General features: G+C 35.4%; 1 protein-coding gene and 1 long non-coding RNA gene across 5 annotated transcripts in view; both read left to right on the top strand.

Annotated features, from left to right (window-relative positions):
• FER (FER tyrosine kinase) overlaps window positions 1-13,851 on the top strand; it is a 166,503-nt gene that overhangs the window by 126,249 nt on the left and 26,403 nt on the right. The gene's annotated exons all lie outside the window — the stretch shown is intronic.
• On the top strand, window positions 7,951-12,293 carry LOC115619388. The gene is made up of 2 exons (XR_003994997.1): window positions 7,951-8,409; window positions 8,442-12,293. It is a non-coding gene; the product is annotated as an uncharacterized LOC115619388 (long non-coding RNA).

The following is a 13,851-nucleotide window of genomic DNA, read 5'->3' on the forward strand; positions in this document are numbered from 1 at the left end:
TTAGTAGGATTAGCATGCACAACATTTTTCTAAGTCTGTTCCACTGTTTGAGGTGTCTGAGCATTTATCCATGATTTCTCGGCTCCCAGAGAAGGAGTGGCTGGAGATGCATTTGTCTGGAAATGCTGTCTGCCACAGAAGCACCAAGCATCTGTCTGTTGCTTGCTGGATACTTTGAACCTGTTGCACAGTGGTGGGAACAACACTCTTGATGCTGTGCTGCAGATACACAAAGCAAGGGAATGACAGACTAGGGAAAAGTCAAATTGTTTCATGCTGTGTAAGCAAGCTCCTAGGGGTTCAGGACTCAGAACCCCACTGGAGATTCAGCCTCTCCTTACCCAGGCACTGAAGGTGCAGCTATATGACTGCTTTATCTGTACAAGGAATTTGGGAGGCCTTGTTCCTTCCTTTTTAGGTCAGGTAAGACAAATTAGTCATGGGTACGTTTAATGTTGAGAGCAGGTAGATTAGAACGGAAAAAATCAGCTTGTAGTAGGAAGAAGATTTAGCACTGTGTTAAAATAATAGTTGTTTTTTGAAAGAACAATAAACTTGTTCTTTCTTTGTCAGAAACTTCATCAACTGGAAGTGGTTCTCAGGTAAAAAAGATGTAAGAAAATTAACTAGTGAGAGAATGGACTAAGCAGTGGAATGTTTTTTATTTTGTTTAAAGTCCATAGGCTTTGATTACTTTGATTAATGTTAAGAAGGATGAGTAATATGTGATTAGAAATAGTTTCTATTATGTAGGTTGCAGCAAAACAAAATTGTTTTGCTTCATGCTGTTACTTTTCTGTAGTAGTCTATTTCTTGTTTTACAGATTTTTTTCAGAATCTTCATGTTTTTTAGTAGTTTAGGTGACTGTAATTTAGTACCATGTGCATTTGACTTGTCATTAATGCGAAACTAAAGGCTGGTCTTCAGTCTATGAAACTTAATGCCACCTTTTAGTTGTAGGTGCACTAGCTATACTTAGCCTTTATATTTTAAAATTCTACCTAAATCTATACTAACTTTCTGAAATTGCTATTTGAGTCATATGTTAACTTAGCCTTTCAGTAGTGAAGCCAGTGCAACACCTAATCTGCTCTTTCTTTTCTATTTTCCTGTGTGCTATGGTGTTTCAGTAGTTATAAATCTAAAGTGAAAATTTGTCAGAGATAGAATGCTTAATGCATGTGAGTGATTATTTGATCCACATTTTCATCTCCTCAAGCGTCAAGATATCACTTGTTCTTTGCTATCTCTTTGTTCTGTTTAAAGAGCAGAAATGAGTGGGCTTAAATGAAAAAAAAGAAGAAAAAAGCTGCATGAAAAGATGTTATTAAAAGTAATAAAAAGAGAGGTTGAATGTGTACAGAAGAATGTAATCATTTCATCTCCATTTAATTAACATGAGGTTGAAGAATTGTTTCTCACTTTTCATTTTTACCATATGACATTGTTTAGATAGTTCCATTTTTTCGGTTAATTAGAAACAGAAGATAAAGGTGGAGAGGTGATAATTTCAGTTGATTCAGTAAGTATTTATGAGTATTTTTTCCAGTATTTGATTTGCATGTGATGAATGCATTTGTCCATAATTCATGGTTAGTTTCCAAACCAATCTGTAGGAGTATAGGAGAGAAGCTACAGCTACCTGATTCAGAGAATTTGGACATACCTGTTCTTTGTTTTATTTTCACCTCTCATTACCACCATCATTTTGTAAAGAAAATAATTCAGATTACAGTAGAAGTCAGTTGGAAAAATATTATAATATTGAGAGAAGCAATTTTGAGTAGGATTTCTTCTGGTTTTATCATTTGATAGTTAGTACAACCTTTCAAAATCAAAAATACAGTTAGGTCCTAAAAATATCTCTTGTGTGGAAAATTGTGTTGTAGTTTTGTTGCGGGTAATGCATATATAAACCCAACTGAAACTGGCAGAAAATATTTTTCTTTTTTTCTGTTAGCTACTATGCTCCTTGCGAGTGGTCTGCACACAGTTTCACTGCTTTACTTGAGAAGTAGATTGATTTTTACCTTTTTTAAGAGCTTTTACAAATACATTAAGAACCAGGGCTTTTGGAGGTTTTTTTATTAATAATTTAATGTGAGCCTCACGAGATTCAACAAGGCCAAGTGCAAGGTCCTGCACCTGTGTCAGGACAATGCCCAGTGTCAAGATAGACCAAGGGATTAATGGATTGAGAGTAGCCCTGTGGAGAAGAACTTGGGGATCCTGCTGCATGAACGATTGGACATGACCCAGCAGTGTGCGCTTGCAGCCCAGAAAGTCAGCTATTCAGCACACTGGACCAAGGCTCTTGGGGTCAACAGCCTGTCTCTGTGCTCCTAGGTGCACAGACGTTAAGGTAGTTGGTCTGCACAAGATCCCTTTTTTCCTCAGTGGCTATTTAAACTGCATTCTGGACCATAACATTTATCAATACAAATGTGTCAGTGCTTTCAAATGCTCCAGGAATTTTTTTTTTCATATAGGAATATATTATGGTATTGTATCCCAGGTTTCACCTTTTAAAACTAGATTTTCAAGGGTTTTCAAGGGATTTTTTCTGCAACTTACAGTCATCTCCACTGTCATATTGGTAAACGTGGATTGATCCTAGAGAAATGCATTTATAATTTGACTTGAATCACTTCTGAATTGGTACTTCTGGTTGACTGAAATCTTGTTTGAGCAACATGATTATTTTTCTTTATAGAAAATTATTTATATATATAGAAAATCATATATATAAAATTATATATATTATCTATTATATAAGATAGATATATTTATATATCTATTATTGAATAGAAGTGGATTTGAACTATGATAAAGAACTGCTTCTCAATAAAAAGTGATCTGCCTTCTAATCTGTTATCTGTTCCCGTAAGCTACTGAAGTCTGGAATGGATGCATAATAAAAGATTGCAAAAGGGTTAGGGATAAATTTTTTCCTTGCAAACTGTGTATTTGTTGCAGAGGTTGATACTACTTCCCCTTGTGTGCTTTGTTTGAAATTCACCCCAACCTCTCTTAAAAGCAGATTAAGTATCTCAGATTTAGCTTTACTACAGCTGCAGAAGACTTGTAATTAGAGTAGCAGATGGATGGATTTGAATGGTCAGAATATCATATAAGAAATGTCTGAACACATTTTTGTTTACTGTAAATCTTAACATATCACGCTATCTCAGTAAGACCATGCTATCTTTCATATATTCCTGAATTATGCTTGATGCAGAGCTGTTACCAGAGGGGTCAGTGGTCACAATATGTAGGAAATGTATTTTTGAATTGTAGCTCTTTGGTGTTATTGCATTACATAAATAAGGAGTAGATTGTATATATGGTTATATTAACTTCATGATTAACACATTAATTGTGGAACTGGAAGTTCTGGTGTCTTTTTTTTTATTAAGAATAGCACATTACTTCATTGAACTGCTATTAGGACAGATTTTTTGCCATTGGGAATTTCCATCACCAGTCATCTCTACCATTTGCTACTCTTCTTTTTAAATATTAAATTATAAGGCATCTATTCATACAAATGCAAAACAAAGTTGTAGTTTAACTGTGGTCATTCTAAGGCAAATATTAATAATTATTAGTTCTCAGAGGCCAATTTATTATAGGATGTTTCTCAGTTTGGAATGGCAAACTGCAGTTACTTCATATGAAATAAATAAAGGGAAATTAAGTTTTTCTTGCCATGACTGAATTTTCTTATGATAAGGCAGTTATAACATTTCATCTTATTTAATTGAAATTTCCTTTAGATTTAGTCTTATATGAAACTAATAAACAGTCTGTGTATCAGCTGAATGGCACCAGAGGTAATCTAGTATGATCAGTCAAGCATAGTTCTTTGTACTAATGCTTTGAAGTGACTGCTAAAGGTTTCAATGAGGTTGATATTTTAATTTTACAGTAAACTTTCCCCAGTGCTACCTATTCAGCTTGTACTTGAATATCATCCTTTATGTGTTCCCCATAAAATGGGGAAAATATTGTATTATTTCAGACCTCTGATATTTCAATATGTCACTTAGGATGATGATTAAATGTCACATAGAGTTAAACTAAAGATAGTAATAAATTGTTTGGCATATTATTGTAGAATTATTTCATAGACCTAGTTATTTAAAAAAAATGCAATGTCTGTATTGACCATAAACTATTGCAAAAAAAATACATGTGATGATATAGAAGATATCCTTAGATTTCAGGGTTTCCATGGCCACTAGAGTTTCTTGGCCTCTCTGCTCTGTCTTTTCATTAAAGAAAGCGTTTGCTTTCTTTAATGAAACAATCAAACAATACATTGTTTGCCATGTGGAAACTGATAATGACGGTCACTGGATTTATATTGGATGGAAGATATTATATACTGCTTAACTGGGAACATATTTTGCCTCATTCTGAACTGGATTGCACTGAAATGAATGACCTTCCAGAGGTGGTGTCTGTAGCTGAAAACACCTATTTTTACCCCACCAAAACCCATTCTTGTTTTCTTGAAAATCCATGGTACTAACTCAGGATTTATTCATATTTGGAGGGGGGGAGGATGAGGAGAAGGGTGGCAGGTCATAACTTGGGGTTTCCATTCAGTGCATTCATGGACACACTGACAGACCAAAATTTCCCTAATGTAACATGATATGATTAATGAAAATAAAAGTCATAATATTGAATTAGTAGTGTAAGTATTACCATGGTATCCAAGTTCATTTGTAAGTTAAATATTTCGCAGTATTAACTGATTTTAAAGAATTACATCCATGTAATCATATCCTTGTTCTAATGAACTGGTCATCTTTCCTCGTTCAAGGACCTCGATGCCTGAATTATAACAAGACTGAAAATCACTGGGATATAATCTCTACAATCAGCATATTTGGCAGGGGAGGGAGCTGTGGGAATAGTTTACAAATGGGAGGTGATGAAACTCTCCAGGCATTTTCCCAGGCATTTGTGGGAAGGAGTGCGACTGAGCATGGAGCTGAGTTCCTGGGCACACAGGATGGGAAGGTGATTTGACATCATGAAGAAAGAACACAAGAAATCCTTGCCAAGGAGTACACATTGTTTACATTGTGTACAAATATAAAAGGAAAGGAAAAGTGCCAATTTTAGGATAATATTTTGTAAGAAAATGAGCCTAAACCCACATCTAATGTTTCCTTAGTTTCTGATGGCCCAGGGCTTCTCATTCTGAGATTTTGTACCTGTCCTTTCCATTGTCCCTACCCTTCCAGGTTTCATAGCATAATTGGCTGAGAATGAGAAAAAAATTGCAAAAGGAAAATTTATTAGGAAGGAAATGTTACTTGTCCTTGTTACAGCATAGGTAAAGCACAACTGTCTTGGTAGCTAGCTGGTATTTGTGCTTTTACGTGTTTGAGTGAGGAACAATGAATCCAGACCTCGAAATCTCAGATAATGGTCTCATCTTTATGGCATGCTGAACTCATGTTTGAGTCTCAAGGCACATCAGAGGGTCCAAAAGGGTAATACAAAGTATGTCTTCAGAATACTCTGAGATGCAGTGGTAAATATTGTATATAATGCATATAGTTACATGATCTGTTCTTTTAGAAGTGTATCTATTTTATGCTTGTGAGACAGCTGTTCTTACTGTGTGTAACACCAAAGCAAAGTTGCATTAGAAAAAGTAGTGGGCTTATACACTGGGGAGAAATTTAAGTGTCAAAAGCTAATTATAGAAAGAATTGTAAGAAATCAGAAGAAATTCTTCAGTGGTATACAATTCATAAGAAATTTCATAGAAAGTTTAGATCTTTTTTCTTGTTCCAGAAGATGCATATTCTGAAAAATTTCTTATTTTTTTGCCTTTGTGGAGTCGAGTCAATGTATATCTGCAATATCCCTGATACAGAAAATTCCCTCTTGAAAAATGAGTGAGCTTTACTAGGCATACAGCAAATGCAATTGAAGGAAATGTAAGCAAATTTTCATAGACTCCCTCATTCTATTTAACAAGCTGTAGTATTTTGACTGTTATCGTATCATGTTAGGGTTGTTTCTGTTTAACTGCAATTTTACTTTTTTGTTGGTAAATATTAGGAATTTACAAGTATTATTCATGAAAAATCATTTGAATAACATTGGTTTATAATAATAAATCTACTCACTTCATGAGGGCGACAGGCTCTAATTAAGTGAAAAGTAAAAAATGAGAGTAGAGAATATTGAAACAGATAAAAATAACATACAGCTAGTATTTGTGAAAGCTGTTGTGGTGATCATAAAGTCATATAGCTTTCCTACATAGTATAAATAATATTCTCTCTATTTGCATACTCCTGTTGCAGTGGAGAATAGTGGATGAAATGTAATTACTTCCTGTGGTAAAAGTAAAAAGTTTAGTGACATCTACTGTTTAGAGAAATAACAAGCCTGAAGTTCATGGTCTGTGAATTTTCTGTCGTGTGTTACACAAAGTCAAATAAGCATGTACTCTGACTTTTGTCAAAGGACATATATGTATACTTTATGCAGAAGCGTGTACAGAAAAGATATTATTTACTTTTAATATGTGTGCAGTACTAATTAGGTTGCTGTTGCATGTAGACAGCTGTACTTCATATCTTCATTTTAGTTTCAGGTGATTCATTTTTAACAGTTCCACGTTCTCTTAGCTTTCATTACTCTGAACAAGGATTTAAATTTCTGTTGCTTACTATGGAACTTTTAAGAGGTAAACCAAGAAGTTCCAGTATGCCGTCAGAGGTGTTTCTCCAGATTTTGATAGTTTGTATAGTCTAGTTTATTTGTAAAGCAAATGACATAATTTTCAAATACCTTTCAAATTCCCTAATGTCTTCCAGAGAGGAAAATGCAACCTAATGTTTAACAACATAAACATTTACATACTCTTTCAGGAGTAGCTCTGTTATCCACTTTCTTGAAGTATGTGTCTATTCCTTAAACAGGGTTTTTGAATGGATTTTAAAGTGACATATGGTGAACATTGTAGCTTTACTAATAATAATTGGGAGAAAATGTTAAGGTGTGAGCCTGGAAGTAAGAAGAGATATCAAGGGAAATCATTATTCAACCAAGGGTCCTAACCTCCCATTGAAATTCAATAGCAAATGAAAAGCTGCAACTTTTTAGGGGCAGATTAAGTTGTTTTCCATGAATTAGAAGTAAATTAATTTGTTATCAGTGGCTATCTGGTTATTTAAAATAGTGGTTTACTTGCCATCTTTCAAGTAAGAATTTTACTATTAAATTGTAGTGAAAAATGAACTGATCCCACATATCGAAATCTCAGAGCAAGAGACATTGTTGTGTGTTTACCTAAGTCCATTAAACACAACTTGCCATGCTGAATTCAACAGAAAAATTGTCGCTGAATTCAACTGGAAGAGAAGTAGGGCCTTTGATTACAATAACTGCTTTTCTGTACTTCGATATATGTGTCCTGGTTTCAGCTGGGAAAATTAACTCTAAATTTTCTTCCCAGTAGTGGTGCAGTGCTGTGTTTTGGCTTCAGTCTGAGAACAATGCTGATGTTTTAGTTGTTGCTCATTAGCAGTTACCCCAGTCAAGAACTTTTCAGTCTCTCATGCTCTGCCAGTGAGGAGGGGCACAGGAAGCCGAGAGGAAGCAGAGACAGGACAGCTAACCCAAACTAGCCAAAGGGGTATTCCATACCACAGCACATCATGCCCAGTATGTAAACTGGGGGGAGTCACCCGGAAGGGCAGATTTCTGCTTGGGTCAGGCTGGGTATCGGTCGGCGTGTGGTGAGCAACTGTATTCTCTCCCCTTGGTATTTCCCTTATCATTATTATTATTGGTGGTAGCATTAGTAGTATATTGTACTTTAGTTATTAAACTGTTCTTATCTCAACCCATGGGGTTTGCATTCCTTCAGTTATCCTGCCCAGAGAGGAGGGAAGGGTGGGGTGTGAGCGAATGGCTGTGTGGTGTTGAGTTACTGGCTGGGGTTAAGCCATGACAACGTGTTATTTAATAAGTTGCTGTATTTATTGCCATGAAGCTACAGCAGTAATTCTTCTCATTTACTGTCTTTTGGATTTCCAAGTTTCATATTAAATCTGCCCAGAAAGTTCAAACACCCCCTTGTCAGATACTGTCAGATACCAAATAACTTCAGAACCGGGAGATCCAAACCATGTTTGTGGCTGACTATACCACTGCTGGTGTTTCCACATCATTTTTAAATTATGGTTTTTGATAATGTGTGCCAAAAAGAAAGATGGACTGCAGGATTTCATTTTTGCAGTGGTTAAAGGTGACATTAGTGGTAGGTGATAAACAGCGAGTCAGAATATAGGATAAGACAAAAGCAGAAGATAGACTAGGGAGGAGAGGAAGAATGCAGTTGACTAAATGCCAGTCATTTTAGAAATGAGGTGCAGGGTAGTTCTTTGGTTTTAGAAATGAGGTGCAGGGTAGTTTTTTGAGCAGAGACCATTGACAATAGCATGCGTGTCAATATTTGTTTAGTAAACCCAAAGCTTGCTAAAAGTTTTCTTTAGGGTATAGAACTTTTCCTGTTTTCTTTCTTAAAGCAGAAAATTCTCATTAGTGTTTCTGGAAAGGAAATATGTGTTTCACAAAGATATCATATGTTGGTTCAATAGTTTATTGGCTTCCTGTTACTGATTCTTGCCATTCTGAAGAGGAATGTACCCCAGTTGTCTTGGACAGGAAACTACTTTGATTTTAATAAAAAAGTCTTAGGCTGTATGTCAGTGGTAATGAATAATAAATTCCCAAATTGCTTTCCTGAGGAAAATAAACATATTTCCCTTTTCTAATTTTTATACACACACATATATATATTTATATGAGCATACTAGGTTACACCTGTTTTGTGGATTTGACAGAATATTTATCCATTTTTTTTCAGATAGTAATATTGATGATATACCTTACTCTACTGTAATTCTTCCAGGGCCTCAGGAGGTTTTTCAGAAGTGCCTCCAAGGCTTACATTCCTGTAGTTCTTCCACTGAAGTATCACATTCACTATAGGTGTGTTGCTGTGTACATAGTGAAAAACAGGTGAAAGAGCAATGTAAAATGCGGCTTAGTGTGCCTTCATGAATGAAGTTAGTTTTAAAGTTTATGCAACTGAAAAACATTATGGTTTAGAGAATATATTGCTTCTGTATGATCATAAATGGCATATAGTTCTACATACCAAATAACAAAGAAATTTCCGTTTCCCAGTTTATTGTTAATCTTTGAGAATCAAGATATTTTTCTCATAAAGCTGAGAGAAACTTAGGTGAAGTTATGCATGATCAGATCAGTTTGAAGGTAAATTCAGTTCTGATAGGTACTGCTCACAAAAAGATTCTTAACTAATGCATTTTGAAGAAATCACAGTAGCTGAGAATAAGTGGAATAAAACATACAGTAAGCTAAGTGCATGTTACGTTCTCTCACTTTTTGTCATTGCTCTGTAGATCTCAGCCTTTTTCTATCTTGTTTGGCAGAATTATAGTGCAGGGATATGCTTTTATGAAACATTTTTAAATCGCTAGGAATAGTGATTGAATAGGGACTTACTCATTGTCAAAGGCTATTTCAAAATCTCTTATGTAAGGCAGTATACAGTGAAGAAAGCCTTATCGGCATGTTAGCTGATTTGGAAGATTGACGGAGATCATCAAGGTGCATGGAGCTGTAAGAATTGTTGAATCAATGTTACAGTATTTTGTTGTTCACAGACTTAAGCTGAGTCACTCAAGCCTGACAGAAAAAGCTCCTGGCAAAGCTGGATGTCAGGTGCTTCATCAAGTCTCATGGGTTCTGGGAAATAAAAATAGATCAATGAAATAAGGGCCAAGTCCCAGTTTTAAAAAAACTATATATAGGAGTTAGGATCGCAGAGTAAGTAAAAATACTTGATTCAAAAGGCTTCCTGCTTTTGAAGTGATTTCTTGGCAGGATTTTGCAGATTGATTTTTGAGGAGTAAGATTAAAATTCTTAAATAAGGAGGTTTTAAACTTTCCTGCTATGAATATTATTCCTTAGTTGTTTATAAGCATCTCCATTCCAATTCAGTACCAAGTGAACTGACTGTTCTTCCTGTTTGGTATCATAAACCTTCCTGACTTATCATTCACCTCAAGGAGGCTACCCTTTCTTCCCATTATTGCTTTTGCAGACCATCCTCTCTTGCACATAATTATCTGCACTAGTTTCTTATGCTCCTTGCAGGCTCAGGAATGGAATCATAAAGTCCTACTCCCTCCTCATTTTCTTGTCCTGCCTCCCTTTGTATTGCAATTAATCCTTATGGGAGCTAATGTAACTGCTTAGATAAAAAAAGATTAGTCGTAGATACACATTTAATATCTCTCAGGTTGAAATGACCAGGGTTTGTCACGCTCCTGAATGGAAATTCTGAGTATCATAAACAGACGACAGGATCTCCAGTGCTGCTATTGTCTTATTTTAGCTGAACTCAAGTGTGAAATAATATTCCTGTGGTTACAGGTATATTTATTTATCCTGGTGATGTATTAAGGTATTTTAGTTTCAGAAGGTTTGTTTAACTTCTGTGTATTTCATTATTCTTCTATAAAACAGCTGGACTTCAGTTGTAAATTAAAACTAGTTGTTGTTTGCAAGTAAATAACCATCTTTCCTACCACCAGAGAGCCTTGTAACCTTCAGAGAGAGTTTAACAGATAGAATGCTTAGAAGACTGTAAAAGTTCTGGAAGATTTGTCTGTGTCAAATACAAAGACGTACTTCTTTCTTAAACAGGCAGTTGTTGATCTTTAACTATCAAGTAGCTATTAAATTGAGGTGCTTCAACTTCCTTTTGGGGAGTATTTTATAACAACTGATACAGTACTTGGTAATCTTTTACATTTGACAGTAAGCCAGTATTTTTCTATGATAGTTTTAACCTATACTTTAAAACTACACAGTTCACCTCTGCTAATGTTTTGAATCCCTCACAGTAGATGTTGTCTAAATATGGAGCTGGAAGGTAGGACAGTCATCAGGAGCAATGACATAACTCAAAACTGCTATGAAGATGAGCAGAAGTAATGAGGAGTCTCCTGTGAACTATAATGACAGGGGCTCTTACATGGCACTTACGTGCTGCTGGCACTGGCATGGGATAGGAGAAAGGATAAAATGGTTCTCCCTAAAGAAGCCTGCAGTTGAGGAAGCCAAAATTTGTATGATAGCTTTGTTGTACGCAGTGTGGGACCATGTTTGGCGCACAAAACCAGACTACATCTAATCCCAAATTAACCTCTGTAGCTTCATGTAATGGAAATCGAAGGAGCCTCCGCACCAGCTTCTTCAGTGTGTTTATCTGCTTCCTTGCACTAACTTATTTGCTAATGTGGAGATACCTGTTGGACATGATTCAAATCCCCATAGACTAAGTTACTATCTGCAGCTACTGACTTCATATTTAAAAAAAAAACCTTGAAATATTGTTCAGGTATTTCCCCTGAGGTTCTGGCCCATAGACACAACTTTCATTTCACTGATGAATTGTATGCTGCTTCTATGCTGCTTCTATGTGTACTCAAGAGAAATTAATTTCATATCTAGTATATTGTATCATTTGTATCTCTTCTGCAGAGATACTTACAGAGGTGCTATAGTTTTCCACATATTAGAAGTCAGCAGAAAAAAGTCTGTAAGGGGCCGGAGAGATACAGTGAACAGAAGACTGCATGCAATTCTTGGACACTGTTTCTAATAGAAAGTGGTAAATAATGTAGTAACTCAGGCAAAAAAGCAAAAGTATAGGCAAAACTGATGGACAGAGAAAGCTGAATAATAAAAACGCAAAGGATAAAAATGCTTGATTTAAATTATCCAGTAAAGGTAACAAATTGCATTGTGAATAGCAGTAAAAACAGTAAAATGGATTCATTATTGGTTGATCTAATAAAAATATTTTCAAAACAGAAGCTGAATATTGTATCACTTACTTAGGGTCTGTATTTGTGTATATATGGAAGAGAATGCATAAAGTAAATGTGAGCCAAGCTAGGGAAAACTAGAATATAGATGTGGCGAGTATGTTTCTTTTGTTATGATGCTAGTTGCCATAGTTGCTATTGTTGCAGCCAACAAACACTAACTATGTGCTTCTAAAGGAAGCTGATATTTTTATTGCTTATACAAGAAGGAAATTTACTTTGTCCTCTCACCAAGGCAATCCTTGTGTCCCGCTTTTCTGTGTGTCGCTCCCCTGTTAATTCATATGCAGAACGGTTGTGCATAATTCCTCTGTATCTGCTTTTAGAAAAACTAAACAAAGTTGGAAAAAGTATAGTCAAATGTTTGAACACATTCAGCTTAAAAACAATGGTTGAAATTCTAATTCCATTCAGTTAGTTAACTTTAATAGAACCAGGATTGGATTTCACACTGTGGCTTACATTTAACTGAAATAGCTAGTTAAGAATGAGGCATTGAGTTTTTTTAACTGTACACAAAGTACTTTTTTTTTTTTCATTTTTTATTTATACATAGGAAGATTTGGCTCACAATGCCGACTTCATTATCTGTTTATATTCCAATCTCATCTCTTTCAGACTTTCTTCTCTGTAGTGAGCTCAAGACTAGGGGGTTTTCTTCTGGGGGTTTGTTTTCATCATTAAATTCAGCTTTAGTGATGATTTAAGCAGTCCTAGTTACAGTTGACTTGCATATCCAGATGACATAGAACTTTAGTCCTGTAGAAACTGTGTATTACAAAAACTATTCCACATGCATCACAGTGGTGAAGCCCCAGCTGCAGTTCACCTCTTTTCCCCCCAAATATTCCATATACTTTAGCTAAATATTTTTCAAAGAAACAGAGATGCAGAAAAAGCAGGCAAATCTTTTCACCAGTGATGTGATTACAAAGCCACCCAAAAAAGGCTAGACGGGTAAAATTAAAAAGTGAATGCAGGCAATCTGTCTCCAGATCTTTTGATTTGTAGCATGATAGCTGCAGTCAAGGAAGGCTGTCAGTGGAATTGATCTCAGGCTTTCCAGATGGACACACCACCATCACCATGGGATTATAAGTTTTAAAAATCATGAAAGAAAAAATAATTACAAGATTGCACAGTAGATTGTGGAAAGGAAGTCTCAGTACTTCAGTAGATACTTGCATCACTTTGACAAATGCCCAGTTTCTGTAGTGAGAACCATGTAACAAAAAATGCAAGAGAAAGTGCTTCATGTGGGCATATAGAACTGTGGGATCAACTGAACTCTCAGCATTTATCAATTATCAATTCATTACAAATCAAACCCCCGAATTTTTACAGAGTAAAAATCAAAGAATAAGGATTTTAAGTGAAAGCACTAGATCTTCTACCTCATAAGTTATAATAGGCTAAAATTTGATTCTGTTTGGTCCCTATTAAAATTATTGCTGTCCTTCAAAATGTCTCAAGCATTTTACATATTAGATAATTGTTGTGGAAGTGTTCCTTTTGAAATAAAAGATGGTTTGGGGATGAATGGAAAGAAGAATTCCTGTAACTTCCTCAGTTTATGATTCAGTTCTATTTAATTGCAATAGATGAAGTTTAGAGGTTTTGTGCATACCTACAGCTCTTGTATTATGTTGGACTGCAGTATTAGCTGACATATTTGCCTTTATAATACACATGAGATAAATGCTTAAAAATCATGTGTGACAAGATTACCTAATATCCCTTCCAAATTACCTAACCTATCTTTCTTTTTGGTTTAATATGCATACTTATATAAACTTGATTTTATTCTTCTTACCTTTAAGAAAAGCTAGTGAATGTTACTTCTTTATCTGTGATTCCACATGCTATGGCACTAACATACTTTT

This window comes from Strigops habroptila, chromosome Z (assembly GCF_004027225.2).
Source record: "Strigops habroptila isolate Jane chromosome Z, bStrHab1.2.pri, whole genome shotgun sequence".
NCBI classification, from domain to species: domain Eukaryota; kingdom Metazoa; phylum Chordata; class Aves; order Psittaciformes; family Psittacidae; genus Strigops; species Strigops habroptila.